Source organism: Malaclemys terrapin, chromosome 16 (assembly GCF_027887155.1).
Source record: "Malaclemys terrapin pileata isolate rMalTer1 chromosome 16, rMalTer1.hap1, whole genome shotgun sequence".
In the NCBI taxonomy this organism is placed as follows: domain Eukaryota; kingdom Metazoa; phylum Chordata; order Testudines; family Emydidae; genus Malaclemys; species Malaclemys terrapin.
The window spans coordinates 18,741,611-18,762,979 of record NC_071520.1 but is presented as its reverse complement, the minus strand read 5'-3'; the positions used below and the strand labels follow the sequence as shown (position 1 = coordinate 18,762,979).

At 46.5% G+C, this 21,369-nt stretch overlaps 1 long non-coding RNA gene across 1 annotated transcript in view; it reads right to left on the bottom strand.

Annotated features, from left to right (window-relative positions):
- The window catches only part of LOC128824876 (uncharacterized), a 189,177-nt gene extending 168,241 nt beyond the window's left edge, over positions 1–20,936 (bottom strand). The window contains exon 1 of the long non-coding RNA XR_008442535.1: positions 20,829–20,936. This is a non-coding gene — a long non-coding RNA (uncharacterized LOC128824876). The remainder of the gene's footprint in view (positions 1–20,828) is intronic.
- Between the last annotated feature and the right edge of the window lie 433 nt (positions 20,937–21,369).

Here is a 21,369-nt window from a genome sequence, read left to right as displayed (position 1 = left end):
CATAGGGCCCTGCAGGATGTTATATGTGCTGTGCTAAAAATCTGTCCTGAAACCAAGCTCCCCAGGAGAAAAGGGAGCAAGTCTAGATGACAAGGTGGCTAAGATTCTGGCAACTGCTTGGAGTCTTTTGTTCACTAGGGTTCCTACAATTGATCGCATCTTTGGAGAGGAACAAGTCGGAAGTTTTAAAGAGGTTTAGTTTAAAGGAAACCACCCGCCATAATAGAGCAGGCCCGACTGAAGCACATTTGCCTCCGTTTCCTTCTTTCAGAGTTCTCAGAAATAGTCCACAAATTCAAACTTAGTACAAATAGCCCTTGTGGGGTTACTTTGTTACAGAAGAAAGCCCACTGCACATAAGCCATAACAAAACAAGTCTCAGCACCCTAGTCCAGATCGTACCTCAAGTACCTTAGCACCCAGCACCATGCCCCAAGCTCAGACACCCCTCACCATACCTCACTCCAGACCTCAGCCCTCTCTGGCCCTCCAGCTTCAGCTCTCAGGCTCCAAGGGCCAGCAAGCACCTCCCTCTGCTGGCCTGAGCCCTCAGCTCTCTCCTGCCTTCTCTGCCAGTGGCTCAGGAAGGTCACCAGGCTCGCCCCTCCACTGGCTCCTAGCCCTCAGCCCTTTTCAGCATCCTAGAACTGGCTTTCAGTCAGCAGGCTCACCCTTCCACTGGCTCCTCCCTCTCAGCCCTTGTCAACCTCCCAGTCCTGGCTTTGATTCAGGAACCTCAGCTAGTCTCTCCACTGGCTTCCTCATAATTCCTCCTGCTTTCCCGGGAGAGCCTGCAGAGACTTCGTCCTTCTGACTGCCAGGTCCCTCTCTCACCAGTCCTCCCCACCTCCCTGTCAGATTCTCCTTGATCCTTGACAGCCCCAGGTGCTGGCCCACCCTCTGAATTGGCCAAACTGGCACAAGGATGCTGGATCTGCTTCATTTACTGGGGCCAGCCACCCTATGACCCGCTTCCCCTGACCCTGCACTTTGCTTCAGAGACCTACAGTTCTGGCCTTTGCAAGCACTCTACATCCCTCAGCATAGCTGTGGGGGTTTTAGAGCAGGCCTTTGGACGGCATCCACCGCCTGCTCTATGGCAGGTCAGTTCAATGTAAATCAGAAGCTACAAAACTGCATTATCAGTACACTCTTTTTAACCAGTTCAAGGTATGGATGTTTAAATACCTCCTGTCCCAGAAAGGAAATTGCTGTTTAGACAGAACCTTCTTCCTCAGGCATCTTTCCACAGCTCCCTGCTCCCTCCATACAGTTTTCTACGGGACAGAAGCTTACAGCACTCAGGCCCCAAGACATTTAGGCTCCTAACTTCCACTGACATCAATGCCTGGATTGTGGATCTGGACCTGAGTCTTTATCCCTGAAGTTATTCATCCTGCAGGTTGTGCCTCATTTCGTGAGATAACCATTTGTTTTACAGCGTGCTTGTGTTCCTTTGTATACCATTAGCGATCCCCTTTATCCTTAATCAAACTGAAAACAATGCAGATGAGGACGTACAATCCCGCTACCACACTCAGCTGCCTGGGGCTTACAAGGCTTACATTACAAATGTTTACAAACTTTTGTATTTTAAATTAGTCTCTGTGTCACGGCCGGTTTTGTTTCAAAGGTTTTTATTGTTTGCGGAGATAAAAACACATATGGTGCAATGAGAATCATGACATTACAAAGAAGAAGAGCGGAACAATATATTTAGCTGAACCAATATGAATAACAAGGGCAATTTAGGAAAGGGCTAGCTAAGAAGGGGAGGGATCGATGGGAGAGGGCTGCCTATTTATGTAACATACTTTTACATTATTATTCTTTCCTGGCTATTAGATTTTAAGCTCTTTGGGGCAGGGACTGTCTTTTTTGTTCTGGATTTGTACAGCGCCTAGCATAATAGGGTCCTGGTCCATGACTGGGCTTCTAGACACCAGCGCAAGACAAATAAATAATATCCTGCTCATTCCTTTCTCCCTGTACTTCTTTCTATTTGCTAAAAATCAGGAAATAAGGAATTCTTTCCCCTCTCCTTTTCTATCAGTAGGGACATTGAACTAATAGAACTAGGACCTAGACCAGGGCAGGCAAACATTTTGGCCTGAGGGCTGCATCTGGTTTTAGAAATTATATGGAGGGCCAGTTGGGGGGGGGGGGGCATAGCCCGGCCCCCACCCCCTATCCAACCCCCCTGCTTCCTGTCCCCTGACTGCCCCCAGAACCCCCGCCGCCCCATCCAACCCCCCTCCTTCCTGACTGCCCCCCTGCGATCCCTGCCCCCATTCAACCCCCCTGTTCCCCGCCCTCTGACCGCCCCGACCTCTATCCACACTCCCACCCCCAACCACCACCCCGAACTCCCCTGCCCTCTATCCAACCCCCACTGCTCCCTGCCCCCTTACCGCGCTACTTGGAGCACCAGTGGCCACGCACCACGCAGCACAGAGCACCGGTGGCTGGTGGTGTGGCTGCACCAGGACAGGCAGCCGCGCAGCACAGAGCACCGGGTCAGGCTGGGCTTTGCAGCTGCGCTGCCCCACGAGCTCACCGCCCCACCGCCCAGAGCATTGCGCCGACGGCGCAGTGAGCTGAGGCTGCGGGAGAGGGAAAACAGCGGGGGAGGGGCCAGGGGCTAGCCTCCCGAGCTGGGAGCTCAGGGGCCAGTCAGGAGGGTCCCGCGGGCCGTAGTTTGCCCACCACTGCCCTAGACCCTATTATTTCCTCTAACACCTCCTTGATGGAAAACCCTAGTGAAGTGTGCAGTGTCCTATCCATTTAACATCCGTTTCTAGAGAGACTCTTTGTAATTGAGTCACTTGACCAGTGTCATTTGTACTTTACTTGCGTGCTTCAAGTTAAACCACAGGAGAGGTCACAAATCAGTGTTTACAAAACGTAACACGAGGGGGTTGTCACTACCTGCATGAAGATAAGGATTTAGACCCTTGAGACCCCACGGTGGAGCACAGTTGCCAACTTTCACGCGGTAAATAAGCCCCCCGATTTTCACAATGAGCCAAAAATCAAGCTAATCCCATTTCAAAACAAGGCCAAAACAAGCCAATCCCTAAGAACCCAACACTTTATGTGACTAGATCCCCCGGCGTGCAATCTGGGACTGTGGTGGGCCCGCTGTGCACCCCTGACTCTCCCCTCGCCTTGCCCCTTGCCTGGAGCCAATCAAAAAAAGCTACAAGCCAAATGAGCAACAAGCTACAAGCCAAAAACTAACCAACAAGCAACTCACAAGCCAATTAAGCCAAAAACAAGCCCAATTTCTGCACACACACACCCCGCGAGTTTGGCATGTCTGCTGTGGAGGTTAGAGACTGATTACAGTAGCAGCGGTGTGGATAGTACTCCAAACATAAGTGCCACCAATGAGCAAGGGTTAAATTAACAATACTCAGCCAGCAACTTGGAGGCACACGGTGGACCAAAGTCATTTTCTTTGTGTTTGCGTGGTGCAGAATGGAATTAAAAATAACAATCCAAAGTCAGCCTACCTAGGTGACTGCTAGATCTTCTCACACAACAGCCTGCAAAAATGAGACTGGCACACAGCCCGTTAGACTCATTAGCACTTAAACAGTCAGCGTCTCATAGTTAACCTTGATTGTAAAACAGTATTGGACTCAGAGTGAAAGATGATTACAGCGAGTTACTCTGTAAAGGGCTTGATCCTAAGAGCTGCTGCACACCTGCACCTCCCATTGACTTCAGTGGGAGAGGCAGGTCCTCTGCATCTCTCATGATCAGGCCCGTGAACAGGCATGTGTCCGCTCGGATGTGTGGTGGTTCGAAGATTTTGTTTTCTTTAAGTGACATACAAAGTGTGGGGCAGGGGGAGAAGTTACCCTTGTTCTTTTGGGGTTTTTTGTTAAGGAGAAAGGGTTTCTTTGTTAAAGATCCAACCTCCCAAGTCCTTCCGTTAAAGTGTGAGAGATCACATTACATATCTGGCACCCCCAGGACTTCCTCCAGTAAAACAAGGCAACACAACATTAAACATTCATATTCCTTCTCATGTAAAAAAACAACTGCCACCCTAGATTTAACCACTAGACCTTTCTGGCCCCAGTAATTAAGCTTCATACAAATGCAAACTTCCCTTTTTGATACCAAAGTACCAGCTTGGACTTACTGGTTTGCGGAATTGTTCCCATCATAACTCCTGCCTTCAATCAGTTTCATTATGATTTATTGTTCAGTTCAATGTAAATCTTAAGCTACAGTTCTTTTTAACCAGTTCAAGGTACGGATGTTTAAATACCTCCTGTGCCGGAAAGGAAATTGCTGTTTAAACCTGATTTAAAAAAAAAAAAAGAAAAAAAACATTCTCACAATTACTTATCTTTTCAGAGAAAGATAAAATAGTCACAGCTGCTTTTTCAAAGAACATTTTGTACGTTTTGCTATCACAGCCACATTTTAAGTATAGCCAAGATTTTCTCTAATTCAGAAAGCCTTCTTATTGCTGACTCTGCTGGGTGACAGCACGGCAGCCTTAGTTACGCTCATGCCAGAGATATTTATACATTGTGACTCACCTAAGGAATCCTTCCTTTCTAGGGCTCCAGCTCAGCAAACCATTGATACACGTGAAGTCTCTCCTTATCCAGCAAAGCACTTATTTGAATTACCCTAGCACCTGAGGAGGCCGAGTCATGGCCCAGGACCCCATGTTGCTAGGGGCTGTACAAACCCAGGAGAAGAAGATGGTCCCTGACCCAAGAGCTTAAAATCTAAGTACTTAAGAACCTACCTAAATTTAAGCACATGTTTACGTGCTTTGCTGAGGATTAATATAATAATACCTAGCTCTTCTATGGTGCTTTTCATCCGTAGAGCTCAAAACACTTCACAAAGGAGGCCACTATCATTATCTCCAGTCTACAGGGGGGGGGAAACTGAGGCACAGAGCAGTGATGTGACTTGTCCAAGGTCACCCACCAGGCCAGAGCAGGGGATAAAACTGAGTTCCAGTCCAGAGCTCTATCCACTAGGCCATACTGGATTTCTGAATCCAAGCCTTGAGAAGGTGTCTACACCAGCCTTTTTCCCACCTTAGCTACTGCCATGAACCTATGGGAGCTCTAGAGTAGAACAGGCGCAGGCATTGTAACTATCATGTCATCATCTAAGTCTGCTCAGGGTAGGTAGGTCTCAAAGACCTCATTTCTACACCATCAATCCAGCTGTTGCTGCCAATGGTGGGACTGCACCAACAGTAGCAAACTTTAGGAAAATTTGTCTGGTGTCAGCAAGGCCCCTCAATGCTTTGAGGTCAACGGCGATAACTAGCTATCTAGCTTTCAGGTGCTCTACAGGAGCACATTGGGCCTTGTGTTTAAGGGACTAGAATGAAATTCCGGACAATGAATGAAATCCATTCCCAGTTCTGCCAAGATGTTCCTGGGGCAAGTCACCTAATCCTTTTATATCTGTTTCCTCAACTTTAAAATAGGGATATCACTTCCCTAGCTCCTGGCAGTTAAATTGCTTTGTGTGTGCTCAGCTGTTAGTGAGGCGAGCCATAGAAAGGCGTATAAGTAAATAAAATAAACCATAGTCTTAGACTACTAGCGACTTCCCCAGTCCCTAGTATCATCCTGCAATCATCCGAAGATATGAGCCACTTCCTGGGTAGCATGAGGGACATATGCTGGAGTAGGAGACTCAGTAGTATTCGGCAGAGATTTCCATGGAACTCTAGAGTCTGTCTTGAGTGTCTTGGTTTCTGTAGGCTTTGGGCTGGGATTTAGCTATGGCCCTTGAGTACTTAAAGGGGAGGGAACCCCTTTACAAGGGACCCCATCCATGTGCCCCACACAAGGGTCAAGGACACTTACAGTCCCTGCGCTCCACAGATGACATCATCACCCCCAAAGGGGACAGGAATGAAGTGGGCCCATAGCCACATTCCTATTTCTATTGACCCAGGGGAAGCAAGCTCCATATTCTTACAGGATGCTGCAGCCAATGCACTCCTCTGGTGCAGCAGGATGCTCAGAGAGGCACTGTTCCCTCCCCACATTCCCTCTCTTATCTCCCCTTGCTGCAGCTCCACACCACCCACTACTTATGAATGTCCTTTAAGGCACAACCTACCCCTTAGGGAATATGTTAGGAGACAAACCTGTGAGGCTCTGAGTGAACATGACTCACGCTTAGGTCAGTAACTAAACATCTTGGCAAGCCAGTAGAAGATGAGGCTGCCTGGCAATTTGCAATAAGCACATTGTGCCATGCAGGATTGGGCCGTTAGTTTGGTACGGGCTTACATCCATGCACATTTATTGAGATATCCTATCTCCTAGAACTGGAAGGGACCTTGAAAGGTCATCAAGTCCAGCCCCTGCCTTCACTAGCAGGACCAAGTACTGATTTTGCCCCCAGATCCCTAAGTGGCCCTCTCAAGGATTGAGCTCACAAGCCTGGGTTTAAGCAGGCCAATGCTCAAACCACTGAGCTATCTCTCCCCCCTTAGTCAAGCTAATCAATGCACTGGATCAATAGCTGGCATCTAAACATGAGCACAGCGAAAGAGATGAGATAAAACACAAGGGCGACATTGGGTCCATAAAGTTAAAGATAAACAAACAAACAAACAAACAAAGCAGCTGAAACCACTGGGAAGAAAAAACACATTCAAAACCATGATAATATGAAAAGATTTTGCCTGCTTCAGTAGCTATTCAGAAACATCCAATAGCATTCCAAGTGCCTGCCCCTAACACATCAATCCCCCATTGCACTCCTCAGACATTGACTCCGGAATTCAAACATAAGTTACAGTTTCCTGAAATTTTACCAGATGGGAACAAGTGAAGCACAAGGAGAAAGAAAAGGGGAAGAATCCAAGATCTCACCTCCGCACTGATTGCAAATTGTTGCCCCAAACCACAATGTACTGATTTCACACCATTGATAATCAAAAACAAACAGCTGATGTGATTCCCCTGTACTTAATAACACAAAGGCTCTCTGATGCCATGAACACCACTGGACTACCAGCTCTGAGATGTCAGCCTCTCTCCCTGCATTGCAAAAGTTCTACTGCTAGTTTTGACATCTGGCTTTCAGGGAGATGTATTTCTAACAGAACAAATGCACACTGACAAAGCTGAGGCCCTCTGTGTATTTTGGTAAATTGCAATCCATTATGAATATGTATCTTCCTATGTTGAAATGTTGGTTTTGCAGTTGTACCCAAGGCTGTCCAAATATCTGCTGGGAATATTTTCTAACAGTACTGTTTCACTAAGGATCACACAACTACCTTGTTTATGTATCCCTAATGTGTCCTCCTGGGTGGGTCCCCTTCTCCCCACCCCCCGCCCCGCCATCTGAAACATTAACCATTTAATGTTACAAGGGCTACTGTCAAACTAGGAGGTGTTACAACAAAAAGCTAGTGGGCTTCAATAAGTCCAATGAGATGTATGTGCATTGAACAGTGCCCCTTTCGGGGGCCTAGTTTATTTAACCGACAGGTGGAACGTTAGGCTAGTAGGCCTCCACCACTGCATCTCTAGCTGGAGGGGGAAGGGGGTGAGTTAGGATGACCAGATTTTATAGGGACAGTCCCAATTTTGGGGTCTTTTTCTTATATAGGCTCCTATTACCCCCCACCCCCATCCCGATTTTTCACATTTGCTGTCTGGTCACCCTAGGCTCAGTTAACTTTAGTCCATTAATCCCACTCTTATCCAGGTTGCTTATCAGCAAGGCCCTCTTGACCCAGAACCCTCTTCTGGAGCCAGGGCCTCTTGTCATCAGCCGGAGAAGGGTCTCTCCTCTTGGATCAAGGTTCCCACAGAGGTCAAATTGCAACAACGCTTCCTCAGAATAGCCTCTCCTTAGGTGCTGTCTCTTCCGGCATTCTGGGGCCTGTTCCCCTCCCCAGGAGCCTCTGTTCTTGAGCCTGGCCACGCCACCCCCTGTAAATATCTTCCTTTCATCATGCCCAGGTGCTTCCCTGCCTAATTAACTCCCTCCCGGTTACTCAGTGAGTTTGCAGTGCCAGAGGAACAGCAGAGGCCTGGGGTGCAGTGAGCAGCACCCCAAGTGCCACTAGGAGAGCGCCTCGTATGGGGCTGGTAGTGAAGGTGGATGCTACTTATATGGAGGTTGGTTTGATGGCAGCATGCAGGAGAGATGTGAATGTGGACATGGAGCAGAGGAAAGCGAGCAGGTTGGGACGAATCAGACCGGACATAGAAGAGGAGGAGGAGGAGGAACAAGTGGGGTTGGAGAAGGCTGATCAACTGGGCAAACACAGAATAATCTCCCTGACTGGGGAACAAGAGTTCCCTCAAGAGAAAGGGGGAAGGGAGCTGGTGGGGACATCTGGCTTGGTCATTATTGATCAGTCATGTCCAGTGGTGGAATCGCACCAGTTCACTTAGTCCCCAGCCAGTGGGAAGGATCTGTATTCACAAGCCATGGGGACAGGGAAACATAAACAGCTGAGAAGAGCTAATAAGAAAGCATAGAGTAAGAAGAGAGGGAGCTTGCTATGAATTGAAGGGTGAATGCAGGAGGGAGATTTGAGACAATGAAGATGTGGAGGGATAAATGCCTGATTCTAGGGGGAGGCCTATCGAACATCCTTTTTTGAGCACTGCTGGTGGCATCTTCTGATTGTGTGGGAGAATCCCATGACCTGTTGACTCTAATGGTGAGGACATTGAATGTGAATAGTATCAGAGCACTGAGGACATAGGTGTGGAAGATGGCAGTGTTACAAGACCTGCAGCAATGTTAATGATTCAGAAAACCCAAGACTGGGTGTGTCCCAGGCAACAGCTGTGGCCAGAGGTGAAGCATCTGTTGGAGGAATGCCTGTGGGCCCAGAAGGTGCAGGTGAGATTAGCCAGAGTGTTGAAAGTACCAGTTATTTTAGGCCAAGCAAGGGGATAATGCGGATATGGGGATTTTTACACAATGGGAGGGGGAGACCCTCTATCTCATCAGCACGGCCCTATGTAAGTTCCTCTAGAAGGCAAAGTGAGAGGTGGTGTCATTTGTGACAGCAAATGAACCCCCTGTCAGGGGCTTCTCTGGAGGAGTTGGTGCATGCAATCTGGAAGGAGCTGGGGGCACTGAGGCATGCAGAGAGGAAGTGTGGCCTGGAGAAGAAGAGGAAGTGGTGGAAGCACATCCAAGTTTAACATGGGTTTGTGTTTCTCCTCACTCCTTTGGGGGTGGGGGAAGAAGCCAGGTCTGTAATTCCAGAGGCCTTCAGGAGTAAGTTTGGGGCAAAAGGGTGAAGGAGTTGGGGAGTGTTTTAGCTCGTGATATGGTGGGAATTCGAAAGAGATTATTGCAATGGGTGGGGGAATTATGCTGGACAAAGCGTATGCTTTTTACACTAAACATTGGTGTCAATAATTAAAAACAATTACAATGGTTTTTAATATAATGGACACTGGATGGGAAAAAAAATGCTAAAACACCTTTGAGGCCTGATCCAAATCCACAGAAGGCAGTAGAGAGACACTTCTTGACTTCAGTGGGCTCTGGATAAGGCCCCTATTGAGTGGGGAGTGCATTAATATTAATCCTTAACACTACTCTCTGAGCATGATGTGCCCCCAGGCTCACTGCTTGTTTTAGCAGAAGCACCATCTCCCACTTAGCCATGACAGTATTTGTCAGCTAGAATGCTGATTAGTCCGCTGTGTGGTCAGGATAACCACACTGCACAAACACTTGGGAAAAATCAGGTAGGAGCCAGAGTGCTAGCCTTTGTGGTCAGTTATACCCATCAACTTTAATGACACCACCACGGAGAGCTGTACAGTGGAAGAGCTTTTCCAAGGTTAAATAGCCTTGACAACGCACCTTGGCTACGAGGAGCTGCGATGAAAAATGTAGCTCGCACCTCCAGCCTTCAACTAACCCTCACGGTGATTTATTGCAAGCGTCGAGTCTAGTGGGTATTTTTTTCAAATACTTGAATAAATAAAAGACATGCTTTTCTGACCTCAAGTGCATTCTGATGTATTCTTCAGGGGTCACTGTGCTGATGATACTTAAACCTAATGTTTAGTCAGAAAGAGAGGAAGTTCAGGAGCAGGTGAAAGTTATTCAGCTCAGGGTTCAGTTTCTTCTGAATATGTTTTTTCAAAGGAAATGGGAGGGGGGGGGAGCTAATTCCAGCTGCAACAGAGCTTGTTAGTCTGCGCTCACATTCTTGTGCAGAGAACCATAGCTCCTAGCTTGCAATGTGCTGCCTAGCGCTGGTTGAAAAATGATCAGCATCTTCCATGGAAAACTTGGAGAGAAATTACAATTTTTCATTTTCTCATGGAATTTTTCTGAATTTTTTAACTGTTTTTTAGGTTTGCAACTTCCTGCCTGTTTTAACGTAGGAGGCGGTAGAGGGAGGCAGAGAGGGAAATGAAAATTTTCAGTGTCATTAAATAAATCAGAAAATCGAAGCAAAAAATGAAAATTGTTGCGAAGGAAAATTTAAACAAAAATAACCAACACCACATTTCAACCTGCTCTATGTGCCCAGAGGCAAATGCCTGCACCTACAAAGAGCACTCAGCTTTGGCCAATTTCTTCTCTGGTTGAAACGATACAACTTCCATTGACTACAGTGGAAGCAGAGTTAGTCTAATGCTGAGTTTTAAAAAAATCCTACTTTCTGTGCTTGTACAGCTCACGGAACACTCTGGGCACTAGCACAATGTAAATAAGTGTTCACAGCAACATTTCTCCAGCTGTCCAATTCAATAAAAACACTGACCGAACAACATCGACTCACTGGGGCCAAATGCCGACCAGACGACTGCAATGAAGTCATTCCAGTTTTACATGGATATATCTGAGATTACAATTTGGGCCATAGTTCCTATGAAATTCATATCCTTAAAACAATATTGAAACAGTTCCACCTTCTCTCACCAACCCCCGAGTTGGCATGGGGTTTACATTTTAATTATAATGTTCGAACAGGTTCCACAAAAATCCCAGTCACAAAATAGAGCCAGTTTTAGGCCCTGACTCAGTAGAGCACTTGCTTAACTTTAAGCACATCCTTAAGTCCCATTGAAGCCAAAGTTAAGCCTGTGCTTAAGTGTGCTGCTTAATGTGGACCTTAAAGAACTAAACACATATGGAATTTTTAGTCCCTAGTTCAAGAAAGCACTCGATCACCTGCTGAAGCACATCCCTGTTCAGGAAATCACTTAAGCACAATGCTTAACATTAAGCATATACTCAAGTCCTAAACATGTATTTAAAGTTAAGCATGGATCTAATGCTTTCCTGACTAAGGAATGCTCTCTTGAATCCGGGTCATAAATTTGCTTGACGAATGTACACTGATTTCACTTTGACTGGCTTCCATCCTCTTTGAAAGCAAAGCTTAAGAGAGTTTTAATATCAGTGCCCTGGCCAAATCCCACTGCATTTGATTACCTCTGCTTGCCTAAATGACACTGAATAAATGTAAGTTGTGTATGCACTTGTTCATGGAATAGATGGCTTCTGCAAACAGCAGCATTTAAAATTTGGTACGTTCTGTGTAAGTGAGGCGCAGCTCAATCAGACGCACCACCTATGGAACCTTGCAATCCATTTATGACTTCTCTCTAGAACTGACACATTCCTGATGGTCTGAAGCCTTTTATTTTTCTTCTTTTCTTTCCAGCATGTGCTCTTGTACTTACTGTGGCACTTATAACATTATTTAGATTGCTGCCTGCAATATTTTCAAGCTAGCAGAAGACAGTTGCTTAGAGGTTTTCATAATGTTTTGAAATGCTGATGAGGATTTAGCATTAAAATTAATGGCAGCTAGTCGTGGCCTTTCAGATGTACAAAGACTGCAGTATTTTCTGGAAGCAAAAAATAAAAAATAAATAAAAAGGGGAGTGGGGGAAAGAATGGAGATATAAATAGCCAGAGTTGCTTTTCTCCAGGCAGGATCCTTTTAATCATGTAAATAGGTTTTAAAGATTAAAGACTCAGCTCTGTTCTGCCTTTGCTCATGTCTGGGATCTCAGATTTTTGTGTAATGTGAATGCAAAAGGAAGCACACCATCCTCTCATTTGCATTACCCTTAACTGGTATTTCACCTGCAGGAATGTAGCCCCCCCACACACACACACACTCTCCGCTGCCTCCACCACGGGGAGTCATAAAGCCTCGGATCTGGATGGAGAAGCACAGAACATGTTTGTGGAGAACGCAGGGGGCTTCGGTTGTAAGCTTTTGGGGGAAGGCGCCGTCCTTTTGTTCTGTGTTTAGACAGCACCTCGCACAACAGAGGCTTGGTCCAGGACTCGGGCTCCAAGGCAGTACTGTGATACAAATAATAATAAATGTTCCTCTGGCACCAGTGTGATCCCCAGTGATGTCAGTGGAGTTGTAACTGAGAGGACAAGCTGGCCCAGAGAACAAAAAACTCAAAAGGAGGACAGACTGTACAAGCCTATTTTACAGACTGTTCTCTAAGACAGCTTGAAAACCTGGAACCTTTGGGTAAGAGAAAGCTTGCTCCAGGCATCTGGAACTTGCCTGGCCAGCACTGGCTTGGCAGCTCAATTCCTTTCAGTGGAACTGGCAGCATTTCAGGGGTCACATTTTCACACAGATCTTGTTGTTCTTGAAGAACTTTCCTAATGTACTGAAGCAAAAACAGCCTTAAGGAGGCAGGTTCCCCTCCCCACCTAACAATCTTCAAACATAGTTATTGTGGCGGTTGCAAAGAAAATCCCACTTTCCATTCTTTTATGTATTTCTATTAATTTCTCTTGCTTTTCTTTTTGTGCCTAGGAATGGGGCAGTGGTGGCGAACAGACTCTCCTTTTGCACTTGAAGCTTTCCCTCTAGCAGGAAATCCCTTTCCTGATTCTGATGCCATAAAAATCAGTGGCAGGGTTTATTGTTCATTATTTGCGCATTGTTTTACACAGATGGGATGCAGGGATTTCCAGATGATTATCCTCATCTGGGCTTGTGAAGATTCACAGTGTCCCAAGCTCGTCCTCTCTCCTATGGCTACAGTGACGCCACCAGCAAAGAATATGGAGGCCTCTGCTAACTGAGCATCAAAAGCTGAAAAATAATCTTTCTTCCATGCATCTCCCCTTAGCCACAGAAGTTCCTTTGCATTTTTCCTTTGATGCTGCTGTGCAGAAGAATAGCACATCAGTGTGCGTTGCACCGAGGAGCCTGTTGTTCAACTATACATTCCAGGGGTGAAAATGGAATGAATCTTCACAATCACATTTGGAATTCACATCAGTCAAATCTCAGCCGTAGACCGATGGGTGTTTTGTTGGTTCTAATGGTTTGGTGACCAGTGTCATGCAGCCAGCACATCCATTCTGTGGTGCAAAAGAACTGTGTGAGGAGGATACATGGGAGCAAGTAAAAGGCCAGAAATCAGCACTTCGAGATAAGGAAGCTATTTTGGGCCTCAGGAATGACCTGTTGGCGGGAATAGTGTTGTTAGAATTAAAATAAATGTTCCCATCTCTATTTTTTTTTAAATGGGACAGTTGCTGCATTGAAAGGTATTGTATTGACACCACTGGGAAATGGAAGTTCACAAAGCCAGTATAGCATGGACAGCAGCGGTGCAAGCATTGCACACATGCCTCAGCCTGCGTAACTCAAGGCAGCGAGCAGCGTGCTCTCAGTCTCCGTGGTTTAGCCTCTCTGCTGAAACTGCCAGCGCTTCCAGTTCTGGCCTCGGGTGGTTTTGTGCTGTGAACACTGGTCCACTTGGAACTGAACTGAATCCACTACCCTTGTTTCACACACAGCAAACATGCTCTGCTCTTTTAACGGACTCCTTAACAGACTGCAGAGCAGTTTCAAGTTCCTGACCCTAGTTTTTAAAGCCCTTAACAGGCCAAACCTCAGAGACAGCATCCAACTCAGCAACTAGAAGCAACAGCTGTGATTCCATTGGGATACTGAGACTGACAGAGCCGAGGGTGAAACGCTCCTTGCTGTCTACATCCTAGCCTCACGCTAGGTCATATCTCCACCTTTGTTTGGTCATTGAGCAACACCTACACACCCTGCTCTGGTCCTCAGATTTTGGACAGGAATCTGTATATTTCAACAGTCTGCTAAACACCATGCAAACTTACATGGAGATAGCAAGAATGATTTCCAAAGAACTTGTTTCGGCATTCATGATTTCAGATGCAGCCGCTGCTGACCAAACCCCGAGTCTCTTCGCACGCACTCTTTGTATGCAGGGAAAGCATGCTCCTGGCAGACCACTCAGTTTTAGGAAATCAGCTTCTTTCAAATGCAAGGGAGCGTTTACTACTCCAGCCCGGACTACATCACCCTGGTTTGTAATCCAAAGAAAAATCATTAGTAATGCAGCCTCGTGACCAAACCCAAAGGAAAGATGTTGTAATTTAATTGTTTCCCATTTGCTTTTAACACTGGTATTAAATCTGCTCATGCAATACATGGGCCTGAATCTGTGAGGTGCTGAGCTCCTTTAACTCCCATGGAACTTGATTTTCCTCTCACTCACTCCAGTGTAAATCAGGAGTAGCTCTATGGAGTTCTGCTGGTGTAACCACCTGTGTGAGTGAGAAGAGACTCATGACTGATTTCAATGAGGGCAGGATTGGGTCCTCGTGTGCAGCCATTTCATTTTAGCTTTGTACTGCTGCGCTGAAATATAAACACAGTAAGTGATGCAATGGGCCAAGATGACTAAAATTTAAGAGGACAGCACACTTGGATCAATTTACACTGCAGGTATTCAACTGGAATCGAATGTGTTGGAAGCAATGTAATCCCCATAGGGGGTCTATTCTCCCATCAATAAACACAGGGGATTTATGCCACTAAATTAATGCTTGAGTGTTAACTGGAGTTATATAGAAATCCTTGTGCATCGATAGAAAAACAGAAACCTCCAGAATCTAAAGTGTTTATAAAATAGGGGTAATAGGGTTGCTATGTAGAAGAATAGGGAATTAATCTACTTTTTCATTTTTAAGAAAATATGTAGCCTCATTAGAAGCTCCGAATGCTGCCCTGTGAGGGGAAATAAAAGGTTTAACTGATTCCAATCCCTTGGTTTACCACAAGTGACATTTAAGCTGCCACCTGGGTAAAACTCCCAGTGGGACCACTGACAAAGCTTACCATTTGAAAAAGGTCAGATCTTCTATTCTTGCCTTGAATGGATGATGCTGACCTTAAAAATCTTCCACTCTCAATCCCTCTCCCTTGTAAGCACATGATGGAGTTGCTAGCTACCGCATTTCCACTTGACTAGAGACGCACAGGATCGCTGCTCTGCAGAATGGTTCTGGCTCCTTGGTTCCCTCTTGGCAGATTTATAGATAACTCACTAAGCTGGAAACGTGTTCAGGGCATTGGTCACTTCAGACGTGTGCATATGAGCACCAGAGAGAGGCTTTGAGGGCACATGTCCCTGATGTGAAAGAAGTCAAGATGCCTGCTTTTGTAAGTGACTATGTAGAAAACTAGCGTGAGCATTAGAGTAACAGCTCGAGGCCCCCTTGGGCTATGCACTGTATATAAACATAGAAAGGGAGAGCGAGAGTGTACAGTACAAGAAAAACAAAAGGCAGAGACATGAAGTGCTCCCATCCCCATTTTACAGATGGAGAACTGACTTGCCTAAGGAGTCTGTAGTAGAGCCAAGACCGGAAACTAGATCTGCTGAGTCCTAGCCCTGTGGCTTACCTGCAAGCCTATCCTTCTTCCTAACAGCTTTTTCACGCAACCAGTCTGCTCCCTGTGAAAATTTAGTATCAGCCCCGCTGACTTCAGTATCAAATACTCCTCTTTTATCCTTGACAGTGCTGCATAGCGAACACAGCTCTAGGACAGGTAGCTGGATTCTAGTATACCTTGCTCATTGACAAAGTTTTTGGTTAACAGCCTGATTCTGCAACACTCACTATAAAGCCGTAGAGTAGCCTTCTTCAGCATAGCACTTACCATCATGAGTCATCCTGTTGACTGCAATAGGACTAAGCACAGTGAGAAGCATTGACTTTCCTAGTACATGGTTAAGATCAGGTCCTCAGTTCCAATTGCTGGAGTCACTGAGGCACAGTAAACATGGAACCCCACGATGCCATTTTTAATCACTTTTCAGAGCAGAACTTTGACTGTCTTTCTTGCTTCCCAGCTGGAATGGACAAATTGCGGATGATTTTTAGGTCAATTGGCTGGTGATTGCAACAGCATTATTACTGGGATATCAATGGCAACTGCACACCCAGCCTTGCCAAAACCTGGGTTGCATGTGCAGCTGTGCAAAGCACATCCCTTTTAGTTCACATGGAGGGGTTCACCTTGGGCTCAGGGCATTTTGTGCTCAGTGCACGAAGGAACCCATAAGATCATTGCAAGACTCATCTCCAAGGCCGATGCAAGGATATTTTGCGCCTTAGGCAAAACTTCCACCTTGCACCCCCCCTCCGCTCCCCCTGGAGCATCGCTTATTATAAACTTTCAAAAATGAATACTGCATCATGTGGCATTGTTCATTAGAATTAATAAAGGGGGTCAGAGGAGTTGGTCACAATGGTCCCTTCTGGCCCAGGGGAACCTATGAGCAAGGAGGAGGCTGGGAATGCCCCCAGCTCGCAAGTTCTCTAAACGTTCCCAGGCTCTGAGTACTTCACCCTCCGGGGGGGGGGACCCAGGGGCAAGGAGGGCAGAGCCGGGCTCTCCCAGGGAGCAGGTGAGGATCTTCCTGGGGATCAGGGCCAGCTCCCTACATTGGCACAGTGCCACTGGGGGGGGGGGTCGGTGTTTGGAAGCGGCATCTGTGCCAGCCCTTTCCCCTCCGTCGCACTGTGGGGTTTAGTTTCACTTTCCCTCGCCCCAGGAGGTGGCTGCGCCTGACCCCAGGCGCAGGGCATTGGAGGGCGAAGCTCATCTGAGCTCAGGACTCCTGCCTCCCTCAATGGCTCCGTCCATCCCTCGGCCGCGCTTAGGGTGACCAGATGTCCTGATTTATAGGGACAGTCCCGATTTTTGGGTCTTTTTCTTACACATGTTCCTATTACCTCCCACCCCCGTCCTGATTTTTCACACTTGCTGTCTGGTCACCCTAGCCGCGCTGGTCACCACGCTTGGCCGGCTGTTTCCTCCTTGCTCCACCGCAGGCTCCCACTGACTGTCCTGCGCGGGGGTGGGTATGTTATGTAGGCCTTGCTCCCCACCCTGCCCTGCTCAGTTGACTCCCGGGATGCCGGACACCACTTTTTGGTGCCCCCAAATCTTGGCGCCCTACGCGTCCGCCTAGTTCACCTAGTGGTTACACTGGCCCTGTCTGAAACCAAAAACTGCCCAAGTTTCTCTTGAAAGATTTGTGAATCTCCATGAATTTAGCTCTGGTGTTGGGTTTGCAGTGAAGCCTGGTAGGTCTCACATGGTTTCATTACAAAACTTTCACACTGCTGTAGCAGCAATCAGCGTGTCATGGAGACTTGCAAACCTCCAGGCATCTGACTCATTTGAAATTGCTCTTACTCCAGCTTATAAACAACGGTTCCACAGTGCAGTTCTCTTAAGGCCCGGCCCAGCAGCTGTTGAAGTCAACGGGAGCCTTTCTGCTGACTACCGGATTAGCTCCCAAACGGGAACCTCACATCATTTTTCCTTGTACAGTCTGAAGCCATCATTCCCGGTTTATGCCATTCTCAAGGACTTGTGAGGAGGTGGGGAACTAGCTGCAGGGGCTGAAAAATTTGTGGCAAAAAGGCTCGATGGCTTGAAAGCCGGGAATGGAAAAAACTTAGCTTACACATTAGAAAAATCTTTCTATGAGTGAGGAGATGGAATCCCTGACTCTAGAGAGGATTGAATACATTGGATAATAAAACCCAGGGGAGAACCCTGCTCAGGCAGAGGGCTAAGCTAGATGGCACATTCAATCAATCCCATTGCTGTCATCCGCCAGATATCTTGAAGTCCATATCTGACAGATACTATGCGATTTTAGAAAGAGGGGATTGGCTACTGCAACTGATGCTTAAAGCAACTGGCTAGGAGTTAGGTCTCCCAAGGTCTATTCTTGGCTCTGACTGTGACTTGTGGAATCTTGGGCAAGCGACTTAAGATCTCTCCATCCACCTGTAGAATGGGTGGTGTGAAGGCACTTGTTACTACTTCATAGTTAAGGTTGCATTCTGGAATGGGCATAAATAGGGTAAAAATCCTTTAATTTCCCCCTCTTTCACACACACACACACACACACACACACACACACACACACACACACGTCTGCTGGAGTGACAACAAGGTTTATGGATTCAAAAGCAAAATACTGACCATTTCAAGTCCTTATTTACCTTCACACAAATCTTCTTGTTTTGGTATAAACCAAGATGCTACTTCTTAGACATGTTGTGAGGACTGTAAAGCATTTTGAGATCCTTGCCTGGAAAGTGCTATAAAAAGTACTAATTATTATTACTATTTAACACAGTGTGCACAACGTATGCAGAAATACAAAGGGCCAAATGAGAACCGAAGCTGGCCAGAGTCTTAAAATCTGAAAAATGACCTGTAATAATCTGCACTGGGATTTGAAAAAAAAACCCGTACCCCCGTTTACTGTTCAAGAGCCTTCTATACTCAATACCATCCGTACGAGGGCCAGCTCTAACTTTTTTGCCGCCCCAGGCAAAAAAGAAGAGCGCTGCCCCGCCGTAACAGCACACCCCCCCGAGCGCCACCGACCCCCCCACCCCCAACGCCTCGCTGGGCTGCCCAAAGCCCCGCCCTCCCCAGTGCCTTGCCGGGCCGCCCAAACCCCCGCCCCTCCCCCCCGGAGCGCTGGGCCGGGCCACCCAAACCCCCAGTGCGCTGGGCCGGGCCACCCAACCCCCCAAAGCTCCACCCCCTCCCAGCACCGCGCCGCCGAAGCCCCTGCCCCCCCAGCGCCACGCCACCGAAACAAAAAAAAGCCGCTTGAGCGCCGCCCCACCAAACAAAACAAAAAAAACACCGCGAGCACCCCCCGCCACCCCAACGTTGGCCGCCCCTTAAAAGGTGCCACCCCAAGCACGTGCTTGGTCGGCTGGTGCCTGGAGCCGGCCCTGATCCGTACTCAATAAAACTCCTACTGATTTGAGGTGTGATTTGCAACAGCTCTTAAGGGAATTAGAGCCCAACAAAAACAAATTCCCTCCCTCTCCAATAGGAATATTGGCTTGAGATGGAATCTGGTCAGAGTTAGGACTCCAAATGGTACCTTTTGGCCCCTAGCTATTTTAACCACTGACATTCAGACTGGAAGTGTTTATTAACCAGATAACCTAATATACGCTATTGGAAAGCTCCCTTCCTACAGGTGACTGTGTTCCTAGGATTCGGGGGGTGGGAGGGTGAAGAAAAATGTTTCTGAAAGGTCAGAGAGAATTTTTTTTTAATATCAAATGGATTTCTTTTTATTTTGATAAGGGAGCAGTCCCTTCAATATAACTAGCATTCGGCGACCACAGTATAACCACAGTGAGTAAATTAGCCCTGTAGAAGGAAGCTAAAAACTACAGCAAGATTTGTTTCAGCTACTAGGAAAGAATGAGGAAATCTTTTACGAGTTGCAGGAGGGGGAGGGAAAAAAAGAGAACTGAGACTATATTGATAATGACAAGTGAAAACAGAAATATCACAGTACAGGGAGGGTGGGTTCATTCTAGTCCCAACAGCCTGTCACTGCTTCTATTCATGCTTGATGAGAGTCTTTTTCTTGTTCTTTGTTAGAAAAAGCCAGGCAATAATGCTAAGAGGTTTCTATCCTCCCCCACAGTGCTCTGAAGGAGAGAGTGTTAGGGATTGTAAAGCACATAAGGGACTGGAAAGTAAGTGTGTGTGTGTGTGTGTGTGTGTGTGTGTGTGTGTGTGTGTGTGTGTGTGTGTGTGTGTGTGTGTGTGTGTGTGTGTGTAAAAATGTACAAGTTAGCTAGAGGAATAACCTTTGTGCGAGTATTGACTTGCCATATTGTTATAAATTCACCAGTAGTGTAATCTTGTCCCACTATTCCCCTTAAATATTCCAGCTAGGAACACAGTTCCACTGCTTCATTCCTGAGGCAGCATAATATTTAACAACAAGAAGTTCAGAGTAAATTGTGCGTGTGTGGAGGGGGTTGGTTTTCGGTTTGGGGTTGTTTTGAGGTTTTTTTGGAGGGGTATGTGCACCCAATTGCAAATCATGGATTAATAACTATTCAAGTCAACGAGTACCAGCAAACCAGAAGTCATGTCAAAATGAATTAAGGTACCTTTTTAATCTCTCCACAACAGTTTTTATTAGTTTCAGAGGGTTGTGTGTCATTCACTTTCCCCCTGAGTAATCAGACTAAGTGATGGGGCTTTCTGGGGTGCAGTAATAGGATGTAGGCAAGGAAGTGAATATTATTTTACCCATGCTGTGATAATCTGAAGGCACCACAGCCGAGCATCATAAACAGTGAGGCAAGAAGTCTTTAAAACACTTTCTAAACCCCCATGCATTTGGGGTTTGACTAAGCTTGGAGGTGGTGGGGAAGGGACTGGAATTCTGGTAACAGCGAGTATAAATCTTTACATATTAAAGTAGAAGCCAAATAATATTGTTTCGCTTCAAGAAGGGGGGAGGGGAGAATGAAAGCTTGTTTTTCACCCTTCCTGGAAGATAGATGGCTACTGAGAACTAAAATCAACATACAGAATAGCAAGCAGGAGTGGGGAGAAAGCAACAGCCATTATGCACAAGAGTAGTTGAACATTATTTTTTAGTTTTGCACTGAGAGGCTATAATTAAGGAAAAAAACCAAGGCTTACCAGTGACCATGTGGAGCAGGGAGACTCGACTATCTGAGCTCTTTCCTTTCCCAGCCAGCCAGGGGGATTTCTCCAGCTCTCTTTGGATGAGCCTCCTGCCACAGAGGAATCCCACCACCAAGTGACAAGGCCCTTCTGCTGCATGGGGAAGCCAATAGAACTTTGTGCAGGTACAAGGGTCAGTCCAGATCAGGGCCTATATTATGACAACTGTTTAATGCTGTCTGCAACTCCAAAAGTTGCCATCTGTGACCTCTCTACACCCAGGGATTCTACAAAGCACTAATCAAACCAGCTGAAGCCCTATACTGACATTAGAAGGATGAGCACATAGCTGATATGGAAAACCAACATTTTTTTCTTATTCTAATTATAATTATTTGTTTTTCCATACATGTAGAACAGATACTTTCAGCCAGAACTACCCTTCTTTTTGATTACAATAACAAAACAAGAAAGAACAAAAGTAAAGTCTCCATGGGAGAGAGTACAGTGTGCATGTGTGTCTTCTCTGACAGTCTGCATTGAACTTTGAGAATGA